Genomic DNA, 21,619 nt, shown 5'->3' with positions numbered 1-21,619 from the left:
CTTCCACAATGGTTGAACTAATTTACACTCCCATCAACAGTGTAAAAGTGTTCCTATTTCTCCACATCCTCTCCAGCATCTGTTGTTTCCTGACTTTTTAATGATTGTCATTCTAACTGGTGTGAGATGGTATCTCATTGTGGTTTTGATTTGCATTTCTCTAATGACCAGTGATGATGAGCTTTTCTTCATATGTTTGTTGGCTGCATAAATGTCTTCTTTTGAGAAGTGTCTGTTCATATCCTTTGTCCATTTTTTGATGGGGTTGTTTTTTTCTTGCAAATTTGTTTAAGTTCCTTGTAGATTCTGGATATTAGCCCTTTGTCAGATGGATAGATTGCAATAATTTTATGCCATTCTGTAGGTGGCCTGTTCACTCTGAAGGTAGTTCCTTTTGCTGTGCAGAAGCTCTTTACTTTAATTAGATCCCGTTTGTTAATTTTGGCCTTTGTTGCCATTGCTTTTGGTGTTTTAGTCATGAATTCTTTGCTCATGCCTATGTCCTGAATGGTATTGCCTAGGTTTTCTCCTGGGGTTTTTATGGTTTTAGGTCTTACATTTAAGTCTTTACTCCATCTTGAGTTAACTTTTGTGTAAGGTGTAAGGAAGGGGTCCAGTTTCAGTTTTCTGCATATTTCTCCCAGTTTTCCCAACACAATTTATTAAATAGGTAATCCATTCCCCATTTCTTGTTTTTGTCAGGTTTGTCAAAGATCAGATGATTGTATATGTGTGGTGTTATTTCTGGGGCCTCTATTATGTTCCATTGGTCTATATATCTGTTTTAATACTTTATTTGGGAAGGAAGTATTCACATATAATTTAAATTTCAATGCAAATCAAAATATAGTCAGTGCTGAATGAAAGTTGCATGCATACATACCATAAAAATTTAGATAATCGAGTTAGACAAAGGAGTAAGAGCCCATGAATAAATTGGAAAGTGACGTTCAACTGTGCTTAATGTGTAGAGTTAGATAAGTTACTTCTCTTTCCTGAGCTTCGGTTTGTCCATTTTTGAAACCGAATCATTATAATACATGCCTCATAGTTTAGTTTTTGCCCCCATCCATCCGCCAGAAATCCCTTTAGAAGGATAAGGCCCATGTCAACACCGTTTCCACATTATAGGCACTTGGTAAATATATGTGGACTGAGTGAATGAAATGATTTTTGTGAATTTGATGTCTTCATAATGAGATTGAAAATTCTGATATAGTCAAGGCATTCTAAGCACAACAACTGGTAGATAGTAAGAAGAATAGCTGTGTGTATTAAAAAGCTGATATCATTAGCATCACCAAATTCTGACACCATCTGTGGGAGGCTTGAAGAAATGGTGACCCTTCTCAATGCAGAAGAGAGGAGTGAACAGGCAGAAAGAATGGTGTGAGCAAAGTTCCTAAGGGAATGTTGACGTCTTGTTCTTGCAGCAATATGTAGAAGAATTTGACTGAGAGGATTTATCCATTGTAGCAGTGGGAGTTAAAGTTAGATAGTTCGGTAGGGTAGACTTGTCAAATCTCCAATTCTAGGAAAGGATATTGGAATCTATTTAGTGTCTAGTAAGGATGCGTTAAAAGGATTTCAAGGAGGAGGTGGTATATCCTAAGCATTAGGAAGATTAATTTAATAATAATATAGTGAAGTTCTCAGAGGTAAGACAACCATCCAGGATATTATTAAAATAACATTTTATTATTTTAATGTAGCTAAGTCTGTCTACTATTAAATATATGTAAAATCTTGATATTTTGCCAATACTAGTTGCTTTTTTAAAAACCATCTTTATTCTACATAATTATCCTTCCAAAGACTGAGGTATATATAATGAAAAGTACTTCGGGCAAAGCTTGATATTGGTTTACCCTAGAGGGTAAGGAGGGTTATACGTAACCCCTGGCACCCTCTTATTTATTTTAATTGCAACCAAGACATTCAGGGCATTTCCATCAAACTATATTAATGACCATCATAGTTATGGTTACCTGGAAGCAAGAGATACGCCCAGGGAAACTTATTACTTTATAAAAAGTTCATAGTGTCTTCTGGACACAGTTAAACATTTAGGATCTTGGCTATGTCTCCAGAGTATAGCAGGGGTATAGTAAATGGACTTAGAAAATGCAAAATTGCTTCATTTCAGATGGTTGCCGTAAGCCATCCGTTACATGCTGACTGCACCCATAAAACACCTCATTTTTGTATATTTCCTTAGGGATTGCCTCTTTTCCACATAAAAAAAAGAGAGAGATTGGTTTGGGAAAGTTATAACAGATGATTGAGCCAGGCAGTATGTGTGAGAAGCGTGCAGAAACCAGGAACTCTCATTCATACAGATGTTTTCTTAGGCTTGCCTACTTAGAGGGCAGGGTCAATGAACTCTAGGCAGAAACTTCTATTTGTTGTTTCTAAAGACCTTGTTGGCTTTCTTTGTGAATGTCTATTTGTACCTAAAATATTCAGTTGGCTCATTTTTCTAAACCCACAAAATTGTGTAAGCCATCTGTGGTATGTTGCCAAGAAATTGCTAGACTGATTATTGGATATTTTTATGGAAATTGTTTAGGCACCAGGTCAGTTGCCCCACATACTGTGAAGAATATGAGGGAAGTTGTTAAAAATGACAACAAAAACCTTAGAAGGGCTATATTTATATCACTGACTGCTTGTATACTTGCTAGTTTTTCTCTACTTCCATATTTGCAAGTAGAGAAAAAAGTTTAGATTCTAGCACTTCTTTCATTTCCACCACCATGTGTATGCAAAAAAGATGTCTGATATATCTCTATTTTCTCAAAGTATATATTTGCCTTGATTTTTTTATTTCACATTGATTATCCAAAAATAGTGTTAGGATTCTATAATTTTAACTAATCTTAATTCATTTTCTACAAAGGAAAACGATTAGCATATAGTAAATCCATATTTTAATATGTATTTTCCCCACATGAGAAAATTCCTATGAATCTAGTTTACAGACTGTAGTGAGTTGTTTTGTGAGATGGGGAAACAAAGTTATTTTCTGTCTATTTTACGGGCCTCCTTCCAGGAAGCCAGCTGCACAGGGCTCAGGTTTCAGGAAGGCTGTGAGGATTCCTGGAAAGCACATTTTTGGCTTGGTAGAGTGACACTCTTGCACAGGACTTAAATCTTGTCTGCAATCGGTGATATTTGACTTAAAAGCCTTAAGGAAGGTGATTTGTCACGGAACGTCAAGAGCAACTCTTCAAAGGGACAAGCAGGTGAAGTGGAAAGAAATCATATCGTGCCATTCTTTGTTCAGAAGGATGCGAAATGAGCAGTTGTTCTGAAACAGAGTTGTGTTGTTAGAACTGGATTTGCCACTTACTTGCAGTCCTGCAGAAACATGCCACAATGGTGATATTTTCATTCCCTGGAAAAAGAAAAATGAGAAAGCTTTTTTGTTTTTGTTTGTTTTTTTTTTCAGGGGTGGTGTTTTAGGAAACTTGATTTTGCCAATGCTGCTATTTTTGCTTCTATCTTCATAAAAGGTGTCATGGTGGCAGATAACCAGATAAAGTGTCACAGTTTGTATCTTGTTGCATATTATATTTATCTTTAAGGTGGTTTAGCACTTTTTATATCTTAAGAAAAAATCAAGATTAAAGGAATAATGGACTTCATTTTCTTCTGTCAATATTCATACTTAGTCATGGGTGTTTATATATTGATAGGTGCATAATACTAATTTATTTTACCTGTCTCATTAAAAGTGTAAAAGAACAAGAGTCTATAATGTGTAAATATCTTTTGATAACTCAATTACGCATTACATTTGTTGATGGAGTAAATGGATGTTCAAATGATATAGTTTAGTTGAGAAGATGTAGAGTTCTTATTGATTACTATATCTTTTTTACTATCATCTTGGGAATACCAGGAGTTCTGCCAGTAGAGGTACATTCATTTGACTTATTCAACATTTTATCAGGTGGTTTCGTAAGATGCAATTAAAGCAATAATAAGCACCAGAACATTTCCTTTAAGGTGAGAGGGGCAGAGGCCGTGCAATGGCATTGACTACAAATTGGATGGTAGGTGAAAGCTGTCAGTGATATGTCATTATTTTGCCAGTATTCCTCACCACACTTGGAATTGTAAAATAATCAAGGTAATCAATAATAAAATTAATATGTAATACATATTATATGTATTTAATATATAATTATATATGTTTATTATATGTAATAATAATATGCATAATTACATGTTATGTGTATTTGATGTATATAATATATATGTACATTTTAGCAGTACCTAAATTTTAAACACATTTTACTTTATGGATACATTTTTGGAGCTCCTTCTGTAGTTCTTTTTTATTGTTATATGTAAGGGATGCAACATGATATTTTTATTTGCAGATACATAGTGAAATGATTACTGTAGTCAAGCCAATTCATGTAATTGTCTTCTCACAGAGTTATCTTTTTTGCATATAGTAAGTGCACCTAAAACCTACTTTCTTAGAAAATTTTCAATATACAGTATATTATTAACTGTATTCCTCGTGTTGTACTTTAGATCTCTAGATGTATTTGTCCTACAAAATTGCAACTTCCTCCTTTATTTTTATTTTATTTTATTATGAGACAAAGTCTCACTCTGTCGCCCAGGCTGGAGTGCATTGCTGTCCTCTTAGCTCACTTCAGACTTGACCTCCAGGGCTCAATTTATCCGCTGGCCTCAGCCTCCCAGGTAGCTGGAACTACAGGCACATGCCACCACACCTGGCTAATTTTTTTTTTTTTTTTTTTTTTTTTTGTATTTTTGTAGAGAAGAGGCTTCGCCATGTTGCCTGGGCTGGTCTTGAACTCCTATTCTCAAGCGATTTGCCCACTTCAGCTCCCAAAGTGCTGAAATTGCAGGTGTGAGCCACTGCACCTGGCTAACTTCCTCTTTCAATTCTTAATGGTTTGGCAATGGCCTCTAGTACTTTTACTTATAAAAAGAACAAATTATTTGATTACATGGGATGTTACGAGAAATATAATTTTCAATACAAAGACATACATTGTTTGCTAAGGGACGCCATACTATGAAGATAAAAAATTAAGGTGTGATTAAAAGAAGCAATATGTGACACAAAGAAATGATTTTTTTTTCTTTTTGCCTGATTTGCGGATTAAGGAAAAAAGAGTAAGGTTCAAAATACAGAGAAGAGAATAAAGTCATTTCTTTTTCACTAAATATTTCTTTAAACAAAAAAGCAATTTAAAGAAAGTGGAAACATAAAATCGTTGAGATTATCTCTTTAAAGTAAATGTTCAGCCAAGTGAAAGGATGAGATGTAGAGTTCGGCATAGATTTTCTAGGATCCTGGGCCAAGTGTTGAGGCTATAAATCATGCAAGTAGCCACATAGCTAAGCAGCATGAAGCCCAGGTATGTTTACAAAGGAATATTCACACCAGGCCCTGGCAACTGGAACCTAATTTCTACTGAGCCCCAAATGACTGATGAAAGATGATTGCTGGAAGGTATTATTTCTTTATCTTTAAAAAATGACATATTGTGCAGCAGCGTAAGACTTTCAAAAGCAGCTATGGGTATGCTCCCAGATCTTACTACACTTTCCAAACTACCTGAAGCTCAGTTCCCCAAGCAGATTGGCCCAGAAGGGCACAAGTCTGATTATGACTAATATAATCTTTGTTTTAAGGGGCTGTGAAAATTGACAAACAATATGGTATAATGGTCATTACTGCAATTTGACTTTATGATTCCCTATTTTTTTCCCTTGCTCTTGAAAAAACCTCAAACCTAGTTCTGTGTGTGTGTGTGTGTGTGTGTGTGGGGTGGGGGGGGGGGTGTTGTGTGTTTTAATGAGTTCTAAACTGCCCAAGCTCTTCCTGTGTTCCAAGTTTTTCCCTTTCTTTTCTTTCCTCTACTTTCTCCTACTTTTCTTTTCTTTTTTTCTTCACCTCCTCATCCTCCTTCTCCCCTACTCACTCTCTTTCTTTCTCTTTTTTTCTTTCTTTTCTTTCTGAGAGAAGAGGAAAAGCAGAAAGGAAAGACACTTTTTCAAGGTAAAGATGGTTAAATAAATATTGCATGGGACACTCACAAAAGAAAATTGATTAACTTTAAAACTGTAACAATTTATCAGGAAAGTAGAAGGTTTTGTTTCTCTTGGCATGAAAATTATTTGCTTTTCTAATCTTTCAATTTAATAACAAATCTCCATCTTGAGCAACATCTTGCTGCCCTCACCCTCCTTATGTTCTTAGATTGCATGTTGAAGAAGATAGTCACATAGTACATCAATTTTATAAATATTTTACACAAGAATAATTACACATAATCATGAAATAAGCTTGTTTTGTTATTCTTGCAGAAGAGAACAGGTTCTGGTAGACTGTTAAAAATATGTAAGTTGAGCAGAATTGCAGGGCATTTATTTTTAGGGATATGTAAATGCTAAAAATGGAAATGAGCCATATGTATTCATAAACATTATCAGTGTTTATAATACTGGCTAGCAAAGACTGTATCAAATTCTTGATTACGTTCATAAGGATATCAGAGGAAAAAGAAAATCGCCTTGTGTTTGAGTTTTATGTTTATGATGATCAGGATTCTCAATCATCATGTAACTTATGGAATAATTTAAAATTCTCTTTTATCTGGGCTCTTATTTATATTTATAAGTGTAGCTTTCCTTTTCCTGTTTCCCTGTCAAAGTAACTTACTGTCTCATTGTAATATAGCAAACAGAACTGCCTTGGAGACAAGTCAGTTTCCCTAATAAGGTATTAAGCAACACAACATAACACATTTTGCAAATTCTTCCAACTGTCAAAACTCTTGTAATGCATATAAAATAAGAAATACACAGCAATTGTGTTATTAATTATGAAGAATAAAATTGCAATTGCTGAAACATAAAATACTTTTACATCTTCAGGAAAAATGTCTCAGGATGAAATGATGATAAATTTCATTTAGAGAATAAATCTCACACTATAAATGTGGTTGTTCTAAAATGGAAATATACATAGCATAACTGCTACTTTATTTAATACAACCATATGTTTGAGTATTTCCCTAGTCGTCTACTGGATAACTGATTTCAGGAGGGTGCTGTTGGTAATAAGGTTGTTGGAACACTGTAGATTTTCTATCCCAGGGCAAAGTTCGGAAATACATTTCTTGATTGTCCATCCAATTGAATTTAATAGTTTTGATAACCGTTGAGTTGAGAGTCACTATGACTTTGAAATAAATCACAGGGGTTAGCGTTAATTCCTGAAGTTCTCCCTTTTCCCTCTGCGTTGATCACTGTCTGGAAAGCTCATATTCAAGTGTGTTATTCTTCTTGGACTGCCCTAACAAAATACCATAGTCCTGGTGGTTTTTCCACTAGAACTTATTTTCTCACAGCTCTGGAGGCTGGAAAGTCTGAGATCAAAGCCCAGAGGCATTCGGTTTCTGGTGAGGGCTCTCCTCCTGGCTTGCAGATGGCCACCTTCTCACTGCATTCTCATTTGATGGGGAGAGAGAGTGATTTCATTCTCTGTCTCTCTTCCTCTTCTTCTATGGCCATAGTCCTATCAGATCAGAGTCCCACCCTTATGACCTCTTTTAACTTTAGTTACCTCCTAAAGACCCTATCTCCAGATATAGTCACATTGGGGGTTAGGATTCAACATATGAATTTTAGGAGGACATTTTAGTCAGTAGTATCAAGAATGAATTGTTTGGTTTCTGTTCTATTTCTATTTATATATTTATGTATTTGTTTACAGGGGAGGTATCAGAACATTCATTAAATAACAAGACCAGCATCAAGTGAAATACAAATCATTTCTTATATATGAAACAAAAATGTTGTCACCATCCTTCAAATTCTATTGTGTAAGTTCCTTTATAATAAGCAGGATTTCTCAACCTTGGTGCTATTAAAAGTTGGGGTAAATAAGATATTTTTGTGGTAGTAGCTGTGCATTGTTTGAAAGCATCCCTGGTCTATACCCACTAGATGCCAGTAGAACCATGCAATTGGGTTAACCAAAAATGTCTCCGGATACTGCCAAATGTCACTGGGGAGGTAAAATTGCCCCCAGCTGAGAACCACTATTTTACAGAAAAGTATCAAAAAATTTAAATTTTGAGGAATTATTTCAAGCAATTACGTTCTTTATATTTTTATAATTAAATTAATTCCTATCAAACATAGGATTAATTAGAGACATTGAGATCAAAAAAATGAAACGTGACCTTTGTTCAGAAACTCTCATGCCTGAAGCCCTGCAGTGGCTACTTATGTCACATAAAATAAAATCCACGCCATTTCAGTGTTGTCTGTTAAGCACAAATATTTTTATGATCTGGCTTCTGTTGACAGATCTCACCTCACCCTCCACCATTCACTCCTTGCTCACTCCAGCCACTATCTTTTCTATCTGGTTCATGAACAACTCAAGCTTTTCCCTGCCTTAGGGTCTTTGCAAAAGCTGTTCTTTCTTCTCACACTATTCTTTTTTTTTATGTTGGGACATTTTTTTTTATTATACTTTAAGTTTTAGGGTGTATGTGCACAACCTGCAGGTTAGTTACATACGTATCCATGTGCCATGTTGGTGTGCTGCACCCAGTAACTCCTCATTTAACATTAGGTATATCTCCAAATGCTATCCCTCCCCCCTCTCCCCATCCCACAACAGGCCCCGGAGTGTGATGTTCCCCTTCCTGTGTCCATGAGTTCTCGTTGTTCAATTCCCACCTATGAGTGAGAACATGCGGTGTTTGGTTTTTTGTCCTTGCGATAGTTTGCTGAGAATGATGGTTTCCAGCTTCATCCATGTCCCTACAAAGGACATGAACTCATCATTTTTTATGGCTGCATAGTATTCCATGGTGTATATGTGCCACATTTTCTTAATCCAGTCTATCGTTGTTGGACATTTGGGTTGGTTCCAACTCTTTGCTATTGTGAATAGTGCCGCAATAAACATGCGAGTGCATGTGTCTTTATAGCAGCATGATTTATAGTCCTTTGGGTATACACCCAGTAATGGGATGGCTGGGTCAAATGGTATTTCTAGTTCTAGATCCCTGAGGAATCGCCACACTGACTTCCACAATTGTTGAACTAGTTTACAGTCCCACCAACAGTGTAAAAGTGTTCCTATTTCTCCACATCCTCTCCAGCACCTGTTGTTTCCTGACTTTTTAATGATTGCCATTCTAACTGGTATGAGATGGTATCTCATCGTGGTTTTGATTTGCATTTCTCTGACGGCCAGTGACCACTGCTCAATGAAATAAAAGAGGATACAAACAAATGGGAGAACATTCCATGCTCATGGGTAGGAAGAATCAATATCGTGAAAATGGCCATACTGCCCAAGGTAATTTATAGATTCAATGCCATCCCCATCAAGCTACCAACAACTCTCTTCACAGAATTGGAAAAAACTACTTTAAAGTTCATACGGAACCAAAAAAGAGCCCGTATTGCCAAGTCAATCCTAAGCCAAAAGAACAAAGCTAGAGGCATCATGCTACCTGACTTCAAACTATATTACAAGGCTACAGTAACCAAAACAGCATGCTACTGGTACCAAAACAGAGATATAGACCAATAGAACAGAACAGAGCCCTCAGAAATAATGCTGCATATCTACAACCATCTGATCTTTGAAAAACCTGACAAAAACAAGGAATGGGGAAAGGATTCCCTATTTAATAAATGGTACTGGGAAAACTAGCTAGCCATATGTAGAAAGCTGAAACTGGATCCCTTCCTTACACCTTATACAAAAATTAATTCAAAATGGATTAAAGACTTACATGTTAGACCTAAAACCATAAAAGCCCTAGAAGAAAACCTAGGCAATACCATTCAGGACATAGGCATGGGAAAGGACTTCATGTCCAAAACACCAAAAGCAGTGGCAACAAAAGCCAAAATTGACAAATGGGATCTAATTAAACTAAAGAGCTTCTGCCCAGCAAAATAAACTACCATCAGAGTGAACAGGCAACCTACAGAATGGAAGAAAATTTTTGCAACCTACTCATCTGACAAAGGGCTAACATCCAGAATCTACAATGAACTCCAACAAATTTACAAGAAAAAAACAACCCCATCAAAAAGTGGGTGAAGGATATGAACAGACACTTCTCAAAAGAAGACATTTATGCAGCCAAAAGACACATGAAAAAATGCTCTTCTCAGACTGTTCTTTACCCAGTTTTTGTACAACCTCCTCCTCGTCATTCAGGTTATAGCTCAAATTTTGCCACATTTGAAAAGACTTTTTGACCACCCTATTTAGATGGCAAATTCCAACTCATGACACCTACTATCTCATCTATTGCTAGATTGTTCCTTGCAGCATTAACACTATCTGAAACTATACTGTTTATTTATTATTTTTCCAATCTTCCCCCTTCTCATAAATCTGTGCTTCTCTAGAATATAATCTAAATGAGGGCAGGAGTCTAGTCTGTCATGCTCACTGTATTATCCCCAGGACCCAGAACGTTCCTGACCTGGACTGATGGTTCCTGCATATTTGTTGATAGGGAATTATTTGAAAAAAAGGCATTCTAGATATGCTTTTAAGGTTTATTATTGCTAAATTCAGTTGCCTTCCTTCTCTTTGAATGCTACCGCTTCCTACCTCAGGCCTTGCTAGGAAGATCAGCAGGCAGAGTACCTCCAAAAATAAAGTGTTGGAAACATATTTGTATCCCCTCATCTCAAACTAGTTATTGAAACCTATGAGAGATACTTAAACACACAATTACTATTCTTTTTCAAAAAAACACATAGTGCCTTTGCAAATGTGTCATCAGAGATTTCAGACTTAAGTGATTAATGATTTTAGCCATTTCCTATTCTTATTTCTTAATATATAAACATTTTAAGAGAGAGTACATCTCCCAACTTGAAAGTGCATTACTGACACCAAAAATACTTGCAGAGTAATAGATAAAAAGTCCACATAATTATATTTTATTTGACAGTCCTGAGGTTTTGCTCAATGACTGCACAAAAGTGTTAAATAGAAATGGCCTAGGGTTAGGCATTGAATCAATACGCACCAGTAAGTTTGCAAAACTAATTTTTTTTTTTTGCTCCTCAGACACAGGAAAATTGATGTAACCGATGCTGTGTAACTCCTATTAATTGCCCACAGTGACAGAAAATTTATCAATTACTTATTGACTTCTTTGAGACCATGGGAAAATGGCAGTAGCTTCAAGGTTAAGTGTGTAATATAGAAGCCTTCCCTAGGCAAATGAAGGTGTAAGTAGAAACCAATCAGATTTTATCAAACTAAATAGCTTTATGTATGTGTACCTCTACATTTGGGTTCACATATACATATTTGTCCCCCATTCATGTCTTGCCTCAGAAACTAGGTGTCTCAGAGGTGTCTATTTGTTAGGGTTTATGAAAGAATCCCTGCTAATAATAGTTGTTAAAATTTACACCCACTTTATGCTAATCAAAAAACACAGGGATGAATGCAATCACTGTCTTCAGATAATGTCAGGAAAAATTACTGGACTGTGCTCTGCCTGCACATTCTGCAAGCAACAGAAAACCTATAAAATAGAGGCTTAACCACTTGAGATTTGGTTTACAGGTATAGTGTCCAGAGTTGATGCATTTGCTACATGATGTCATAAGAAATCTGTTGACCTTTCTACTTTGACATACCTTAGTCACACCCAATATGACTGCTGCTCCTCCAGCCATTGTGTCTACATTCTAGACAAGGAATAAAAGGGAGAAGGTGAAAGAACAAAGGGCGAGAATGGAAAGCCACATGACTCTGCCCCTACTGAGAGCTTTCTTGGAAACCCTACTCAGGAGCTTCTTCTTCCTTCTCCCTGACTACAATAAACCTATGGGAAGTTGAGTATTAATCGGGAACATGAATGTCCCAAATGGATTGAGGTTTATATCTAAGTCCAAAGCAGAGAATGGATATCGAGAAGGCATTTGCCATTAAAACCTAGACAAACTCAGGTAAAGTAACCCAGAATCACATGGCAAATGAAAGGCTGACCCAGGCTTCGGGCTAGGTCTGTCTAACTGCAGAGCACTGCTCTCTTGACTCAACGATCAGAAAATTGAGGAGTATTGATTTTGTTGCTGAACTGCTCTATGAGTTGAAAATGAAGTTGCATGACAAAAAATATAAGAACCATAAAATTCAAGCAGACTTCGAGAAAAACAAATTCACTTTGTTTATTACTGATAAGGATAGAAAAAATGTGCTTAACACAACAGACAAAAAATTAGAAATGTAATTTGTGAATATGACACAGAAACTTGTTTTGCTATAGGTACTCATTTTTTTCACTGTAACGTGCACAGGTATGACAAGTGTAATACATAAATATATTCTTTTTCTGTCTTTAAAAGGACATACTTTTTTGGTGGTGATAGTAATTAAAATCCATCCTTTAAAAAAATTTCAGGTATACGATATAGTATTATTAACTGTAGTCACCATGCTGTACATTAGATCTCCAGAACGTATTCATCGTGAATAACTGGAAAATTATACCCTTTGGCCAATATTTCCCCATTGTGTCCAATCCCCCAGCTCTTGGCAACCACCATTCTATTTTCTGCTTCTATGAGTTAGACTTTTTTAGTTCCACATATAAATGAGGTCATATAATATTTTTCTTTCTGTGTCTGGCTTATTTTTTCTTAGCATTATGTCCTCCAGGTTCTCCTATGTAGTCACAACTGGCAGAATTTCCTTCTTTTCTATGGTATGGCTGAATAATAGTCTTTTATGTAGATATAGATGAATAAATATCCCATTTTCTTTATCCATTCATCTATGAATTATACCTCAATAAAACTGGAGAGAAAGATCAGAAAAGGACATACAGTTTAATGAAATGGCTTAAATTTCATTTCTAAAATTGTTCCCATTTTTTAATTTAAAAGCTACAATTGTCAAAAACATCATTAACAATCTAAATGTTCTAGAATAGAAGATGAGTTGGAACAATTGAAGCTTTTTTTCTATGCAGATGGGAATTAGCTGAGCCAGCGTAGTCTTTGGTTCAGAAAGGCTAAATGTCTACTTTGATGTTATTCAGCTATCAACTAGTAGAGCCAAGAATTGACCTGAGGTTCATTATATCTTTTTCTTTTTGGTTAGATTTGCTTGGGTTTTATCTACTTTATCATTTTCTAAAGCTTATTGTTTTCTTATTGATGTCCTTATTATTTTTATTGATTTTTAGTGTTCAGTATATTCCTTTTGCTTTCCTAGGTGCTTAACTAATGTTTATTGAATAAATAAATGGATAATCACTCTGGTTATTGTTGGCATATAGACCATATATATATGTATATACACATACATATATAGTTGACCCTTGAACAACACAGATTTGAATTGTGTGGGTCCACTTATTCATGGATTTTCTTCTGCCTCTGCCATCCCTGAGAGAGCAAGACCAACCATTCCTCATCCTCCTTTTCAGCCTACTTGACCTGAAGATCATGAAGATGAAGACCTTCATGTTGATCCACTTCCAATCAATGAATAGTAAATATATTTTCTCTTCTTTATTATTTTCTTAATAACATTTTCTTTTCTCTAGCTTACTTTGTAATGAGAATACAGAATAAAACACATATAATACACAAAATATTTGTTAATCAACTGCTTATGTTATCAGGAAGGCTCCCAGTCAACAGTAGGCTATTAGTAGCTAAGTTTGGGGGGACTCAAAAGTTATATGTGGATTTTCAGCTGCATGAGGGTTAGCACCCCAACCCCTGCATTGTTCAAAGCTCGACTGTACGTGTATATATGTATGTGTGTGTATGTGTGTATATGTATGTATATATGTGCATATGTGTACAGATACACACACATATATTCAGTTATCTCATGATACATTACATTGTCTTTTTTAATATAACAATTTAATTGAGATATAAGTCATTGGCCTTACAATTCACTCATTTAAAGTGTAAAATTCAATGGTTTTCAATGTATTAACAGACTTGTACAAGCATCCCTACAGTCAATTTTAGAACATTTTCATCACTCCAAAAAGAAACTCCATATTCATTAGCAGTCATTCTCTAGTCATCCCTGCCCCACCATCATTAAGGAGTGCCTAATTTAATTTCTGTTTCTGTAGATTTACGTATTTTGATATTTCATACAAATTGAATCATACAATGTATAATCTGCCCTGACAGACTTCTTTCACTTAGCGTTATATTTACAAGGTTTATTCCAGTTGTAGCACATTCAGTACTTCATTTATTTTTATGGCCAGATAATATTTCATTGTATGGATATGCCACATTTTATTTATTCATTTATCAGTTTTAGGACATTTGAGTTTTTTTCTACATTTTTAGGTATTGTAATTACTGGTGCACTAATGTACAAGATTTTGGTGGAAATACATGCTTTTATTTCTCCTGAGTATATACCTGGGTTGGAATTGCTGGGTCCTATGGTAAGTTCATATTTAACTTTTTGAGGAGCTACCAGACTGTTTGCCAAAGTGGCTGCCTCGTTTGCCATTTCTACCAGCAATGTAGAGGTTCCGTTTGTCATTGTTTTAATGTTATTTATCATTAAATACGTGCTTTCCTAGCAATGTTGTATAAAGTTTGGAGGAGATTTCCTAATATTCTTAAAGAAAGAAAAGTCATTCTCCTTGGAGGAAATCTAAATTGATCACAGGCTGGTCAGGAGATTTTTGACTAATGAGGTCAACGATCATCAGAAATGACTGGAATCTTTTCCAAAGAGGGCGTGAGAAGAGGGCTGTGAAATGCCCAAAGACATATTTGAATGTTTGAGATCAAGAATTCATGGTTGAAGACCATCTATAGTGTTTTCATGCTTTCCACAGAGTTAGAGTTTGGTTTATCTTACATCAGGGAATTCCCTATGAAAAACACTTAGAAATTTTGTATTTTTTTTTAGCAGCCATCAATAAGTCTATAAATATTATTGATTTGTTCAACAGAGATGGGGTCTACAAATATACGTTTGGTGAAAGACCTCAAATGTGTCCCATAAAATCTCAGCATTTGGATCATTATTGTATGCAGTATTTCCTGGAGAGAATGGCTTAAGATGAAGACTAAAATTCATTTTCGAGATCCTTTGTTGGAAGCTTAACCAATTGGATTAACTTAAACGAGTGGGCTGGGCATGATGACTCACACCTGTAATCCCGGCACTTTGGCAGGCTCAGGAGTGTGGATCACTTGAGGTCAGGAATTTGAGACCAGCCTGGCCAGCATGGTGAAACTCTGTCTCTACTAAAAATACAAAAATTAGCCAGGCATGGTGGCACATGTCTGTAATCCCAGCTACTCGGGAGGCTGAGGTGGGAGAATCGCTTGAACCCGGGAGGCAGAAATTGCTGCGAGCCGAGATTGTGACACTGCACTGCACTGCACTGCAGCCTGAGCGACAGAGTGAGACTGTGTCTCAAAAAAAAAAAAAGAGTGCTGGCCAAAATGACATTTAACAAAATTCAAAATGCAGAACAGAGGCACATTGTTTATTTAGTAAAATCCTACAAGGAAAGAAAACTTTATCACTAGATGATGTGAAATCTGGCAATGACCAAATTGCGTGTGTGGATTCTTTCAAGTTTGATCTTCTAGGAAGACGGTTAATTTTTTTGTCACAAGAAAGAAAAGAGCAACAGAAACAACAAAATAATAAATAACTCAAAAGGATCTCAAAATACTTTTTGTAATAAATGTATAAGCAAATAATATGGGATATTATCTATTTTTATCTGTAAATATTATATTTTGACATAATATGCTAAAGGTAAATTTCTCCCTTAGAAGCTACATCTTTTCAGAGAAGATCTCATTAACAAAGCAAGAGTAGAAATTTTTATTGTTATTTTTGCAAGTCTTGACACCGCTTTTCTTGTTAGACTTCTATAAATTCATGAAGCAAGTTTTGCAATAATGTGTTATTGGGATTAAAAAAGTATCTTTGCCTCTCTGTTGCTGGCTTAAAGTACATTTCCAAATTCTTTTTTTCTTTCATCAGAAGACAGGAAGACATCATTCATAATTTTCTGTCTAGCTAGTTTTCTTGCTTTTATCTATGGCTTCTTTCTAGCACTCCTTTGAGGCACTAAATCCATTTAATACTTTTGCTATGAATGAGCACTAACACCTTGTTAAATAAGATTGAGCTTTTACCATTTGCCAATTTTTCATGCCTTCTGTTATGTATTGGCTAGATTTCACAAACTATTTGAAAAGTAATCCTTAGTAAGATGATTTTAATGGTAACAAATTACATCCGTGACACTTCTGTATAACAGTAAAAATCACCAACTCTTAAGTTTGGGTCCAAAATATATAACATATTCAAAAAGAAATTAAAAACAGGTATTTCAATGTACAGTTCATTGGTGATGAATGAAATGCATAATGTATGTGGAAATCATTGATTGAATTAGCGCTTAAAGGAGAGATGGAGATGGAGTTAAATTTTAGTTACTTAGGGGAAGATCCTTTTACTTAAAAGCCTTGGGAATACAAAATAAATAGCAGCATAAATAATTTTAAAAAGCATCAATAATAAATGCACTGAATAAAAGGAAAATGACCAGATCAAGTCCAATCATGAGATATCTCAAAGTAAAGTTTTATAAGGGGAAAAAAAGGAAATGTGTAGATGTTGCTGATGACTTCAGGGAATCTTTGTGATGTGGATTCTGTTTTGTTTTGTTTTGCTGTCGAAGTGTGTGTGTTGTGTGTGAAATGAATAGGCCACAGAAAGATAAAATTAAACATGTTGAAACAGGAGAATTCCCTGATCCTCCTCACTGAACATGCTACAGGGGTGTGGCTCAGTCTCCCCTGCTGCTGCTCAAACTCCTGAAGGGAGGGGGAGCACGCAGACAGGCAGGTGCAAAAGCCAGGGTGAGTGCTTTGGGCTCCACCTGCGGCCCCAGTGTTACAATGCTCTTTTAGCCTTACCATCCCCAGACTGCTTAAGTGTTAACCAGCTCAGTGGACTCTCTACCTTTTAGCAAGGGCAGAGGGCCAGTGTGACAGCTTTCTGTATACCACACTCTTGCCCAGAGTCCTGGAAGTATCGGGTCACACATGGGCTTGAAGGATGAATGCAGGGTTTTATTGCGTGGTGGAGGTGGCTCTCAGTGGGATAGATGGGGAGCCGGAAGTGGGGTAGAGTGGGAGCCGGAAGTGGGGTAGAGTGGAAGGAGGATCTTCCTCTGGAGCCCGGCCGTCCAGCAGCTGAACCCCTCTCCTACCGCCCCCAGCCGAACTCCTCTTGGCATTGAGACGTTCCTCATCCTCTCTCTCTGCTGCGTTGTTCCCCCGTTCGTCTGCCTGTTTCCTCATTTCCTCATCTGCTTGTCTGCTTCTGGTGCCTGGGGTTCAGGGTTTATATGAGTACAGGATAAGGGGGCGTGGCAGGCCAAAAGGTAGCTTTTGGAGAGGAAGAACAGAAATGCCTGTCTCCATTTAGGACGGTGTATCTCCAAGCTTGAGGGTGGGGCCTTTGCTGGGGAACCACCTTCTTCTGCCCAGTATTTCCCTATCTCCTGTCCATATCAGTGTGATCTTCTCAGAGACATCTTCAAAAAGGTGTTTTTAGATAAGAAATTTTTCCATAGCTCTTGCTGTAATTTTTATTTTTGTTCCATTATTCTCCTAAAATCTTTAGAAATTAATTTTAATAATCTACATAATAAAATTCTAAAGTTACTCTCAAATAAATCACTGCCCATTACCCATAGTAAGAATGAATCACCTAAGATCACTACACAGGGCATGAAATTCTTGGGGGCTCTTCTAATTATATTTTATAGATCGCGACAACTGCTATTATAGTAGGTGATAGCTGTTCTTGATTTTTCATTTCAGAAAATACTACATTTGTTAACTCTTTCATTTGACTTTTACATATAGGATTACCATGTAATTTATCATACAAATTACATAGTTTTTAAAAAGTAAACTGAAGGCGGCACTATTGATAATTATGACAGAAAAATAGGTATAGGCTGGGACTTAAACTGTGATACATGGTTGCCCTATATATGAAGATTTTATTTGTAAAAAATCTCTACTTAGCTTGATTTATCCAAACTGAATACAACCAAAATGTTCTCCCACTATGGAGTGAATAAATATTTATATCATTAAATACTACAGTGGCATATTTGTATTAGGTTGGTACAAAAGTAAGCACGATTTTTGCCATTTAAAATAATGACAAAAACAACACTTACATTTGCACCAACCTAATACAATGGAATATCACAGAGCAAGGAAATCAGAGTAAACTACTGCTATCTGCAACAACGTGAATGAAAATCATAAGCGTATGTTGAGTTGAAGAAGCAAAATTCCATTTATATGTTACTCAAAAATGACAAAAGTAACACATGGTAAAAAGGTGAGAATAAGGATTTTCTTTAATGGATTACTAATGGGCAAGTGGTATAAGGGGTCTTCTGAGGCTCTACATATCTTGATCTGGTTCGTAATCACATATTTATACATGCCTAAAAATTTATTATCTTATGACAGGCACTATACTGAACACGGGTTATACTTCAAATAATTTTAAATAAATGTAGGGATGAAATACTTTTTCTAGTCATATCAGTGAATTCTCATCAGAATAAGATAAATGCCGGTCAGACAAAAATAAAACCAAAATGAAACAAATGTTTTCTTCTGGGACCTCTACCTGGTGAGTTCCCTATAAGATACCTCTCAAAGGCCCCTTTCCAGCTGCTCTTAAACTTTTGTGTGAAAGATGCTCCCTGTTCTTCACTGAATTTAGCTTTGTTCTTCCCCATATTTATCAACTTGCTTGTGCTGAATTCTGTTTCTTAAATACCTTCCCTCAATAACTGCCTGTCAAAATCTTCATTCTTCAAAAATCCAGCCAAAATACTCCTGTATTATTGCTTTCTCATTCACACCTACAGACCTTTTTCCCATGTTTTCATTTTATACCCACCTTTGATCCATCTTTCTTTTCTCCTATTTTTAAATTATTCATTCAATAGACGAGTTGGACCTATGCTTAAAGCAGAGCATACATGGATGTATGAGACCATCTTTGTCCTGAAGGAGCCCATAGTTTCTTAGATAATGGCCCTTTTCCTATTACGCTTTCTACTGTAGGTATTTTGTTCCCCTATTGAAAGTTCCTCTGCTAGATGAAAACTTCTTAAAGGTGTGAAAAGAGGGGGAGTAGCTCTTATTCAGCTGTGCATTCACTGTAATGTTTCAGCAAGAGAAAAAATAGACTCAATAAATACTTGTGAATTGAAATAAATTCATTGGCTGAATTGCTTGAAAATTATCTGTGGGAAAATGTTATAATGAATTCTACAGTTTGTCTAACAATAGGTGGCTGATAAGATTAGTTAAGCACTTTTAATAACTCAGGTTCATTGTACAGAAAATACACTACCTATAATTTAAGCTTTTCCCCAATAGAATGACTTCCCAGGGTTCCAGCAGATACTGTGCAAATACAGTTAGTGTATTGCAAATGATTCTGCTTCCCTCAGTTTTAAACACGGCTCTTTTCACAATTTGGACACAGGGTAGATACGATCTGTCACCTGGACCCTTGTGAAGTGATCTTTTGTGGTCCATACCACTTCATTAACAACATGCCTATGTGTTAATCTGAAGTCGACTGCCCAATTCAGTTTGAATTAGATTCTAGTCAGATAATACATTGGAGAAGCTAATTTGTAAATTTTTTAGTAGAATATTTTCTTCCTGTTCCCCTGTTGTATTACTACTTATCCTCCATTCTTGTGGAGATACACCTTACCTTACCTCTAAGATGATCCATGAGATCACAATGACATTATATTCTACTCTATTGTGTAATTCTTTAAACTTTCTTAATTCTTACAGTCAATGTTACACTTAGAAAGAATCTGAAGTTCTGTATATGTAAAAACTCAAATAGGGATATTTAATATTAAGAATAGATATACACCCACATATTGAATTCAATATATTGTACACATAATTTAATGAGTAAGTTAATAGTCATTGTTTCTATATATTTCTTGTTTTGTGGATTCAACTGTTCAACACTCTTTAGGACAAAATATATTCGTAAAAATGATTCTTATCTGGGAATATGGTGTTCTAAAGTAAGAACACCTTCGAAAAATAGTCCAGAAAAAAAAAATCTTAAAGCAGGTGGATGGGAATTTCAGAAGGGATATTTAATAAATTGTGAAGGCCTTGTCAAACATATTCCAGCAGAGGATGCATAACTATTTGTTAGAGGTGCTGTACAAATAGTTGTTACCTTGGCTAAGAGGTTAGTCTTGATGACCCCTTAGAACATTTGTAATTCCAACTGTCTAAGAAGAAAAGAGATATGTGCCACAGAATTGAGATTTTTAAACAAGAATGGCCTATTTTGATTAGAATAATAATACCAATAAAAGCTCCAATATATTGAGTGCATATTATGTTCCAGTCACTTAGCTAAACGGATTTAAATTGCTCTATGATGATCTTCATAAAATAAACAATACATTTAACATTTTTTCCAAATCCAAATAAACCTAAGTTGATGAGTCCACTTCCAAAATTGACCAGAAGTCCAAAAGTAGCCGTTTTCTAATGGTCTCCTTTCTTCTCCCTTGTGCAGTGCATGCAGAATGTGAAGGGTCTTGTTTGAATCCACACTTGACACTTTGGCAACTGCTTTTTTCCCCCGGCCCAGCTGGTCATTGAAAGGTAGGCTACTCCACTGGTGCACCACTTCCTGTAGGGCAAATAGACCTGAGGGCCTGCACTGAGATGCTGAAATACAGAGCCTGGTCTTCATTGTTACCCACACACATATTCACCCAACATTCTGCCATCTTAAGAATATGGCATTTATTCTGCTACAGTGATTCTCAATGCACAGTATCAAATCCCAGGAAATCCAGCACACCTAGAGTCAATCCTTCAATACTTTCGTCTTTGTTTTCTCAAGTATACGTTCTATTGCTGTGGGTTTAAAGGCCTGTTAGGGTATGACTTCTTGACATTTCAAGAATAATTTTTAAAAATATCCTCTAGGGATAATAAAAACAGTGAAAATTTGGAATTATAGGCCTGAACGTTCTCATGAATGTTGAAAGGGAGCCAGAAGAGGGAGAGAGAGACAGAGAGAGAAGATATTTGAGCATTTGATTTCATTCCTTTTTAGTAAATCTACAGTAGCAAGAAACAACTTATCAACAAGTTGTCCCACTACATTACTTTCTGAAGAAAATTTATGGCTAATAAGTTTCACAAACATTGAATGTAATACTTACAATGGCATTATATTACTGGAATTATTGCCCCACTTCATAGATGAGGAAACTGAGACTCAAGAAAGTGAAGCAACAATCCAAAGTCCACACAGGTAATAAGCAGAGGGAACCCGGATTTAAAATCAGGTCTGTTTCCTTGGGAAGCTGTGTTCATAATCACTACAGCACACTACCTCTATAGTATCAGTATCCTGCTCAGGACACAGTTCATCCACAATATTCCAGACACCTGCATAGGAGGTTCATAAATCTTTTTTCTCATGTGG

The 21,619-nt window shown here is 36.0% G+C and overlaps 1 long non-coding RNA gene across 2 annotated transcripts in view; it reads left to right on the top strand.

The window, feature by feature from the left end:
- LOC129486050 (uncharacterized) overlaps window positions 1-21,619 on the top strand; it is a 501,974-nt gene that overhangs the window by 112,619 nt on the left and 367,736 nt on the right. Inside the window, exons 3-4 of one of the 2 annotated variants that reach the window (XR_008658839.2) lie at window positions 7,772-7,880; window positions 20,696-20,784. This is a non-coding gene — a long non-coding RNA (uncharacterized lncRNA). The remainder of the gene's footprint in view (window positions 1-7,771; window positions 7,881-20,695; window positions 20,785-21,619) is intronic. The other variant, XR_010121668.1, reaches the window with a different exon arrangement.

The sequence above is a fragment of the Symphalangus syndactylus genome, chromosome 7 (assembly GCF_028878055.3).
Source record: "Symphalangus syndactylus isolate Jambi chromosome 7, NHGRI_mSymSyn1-v2.1_pri, whole genome shotgun sequence".
In the NCBI taxonomy this organism is placed as follows: Eukaryota; Metazoa; Chordata; class Mammalia; order Primates; family Hylobatidae; genus Symphalangus; species Symphalangus syndactylus.
This window is presented reverse-complemented; position numbering and strand designations above follow the sequence as displayed.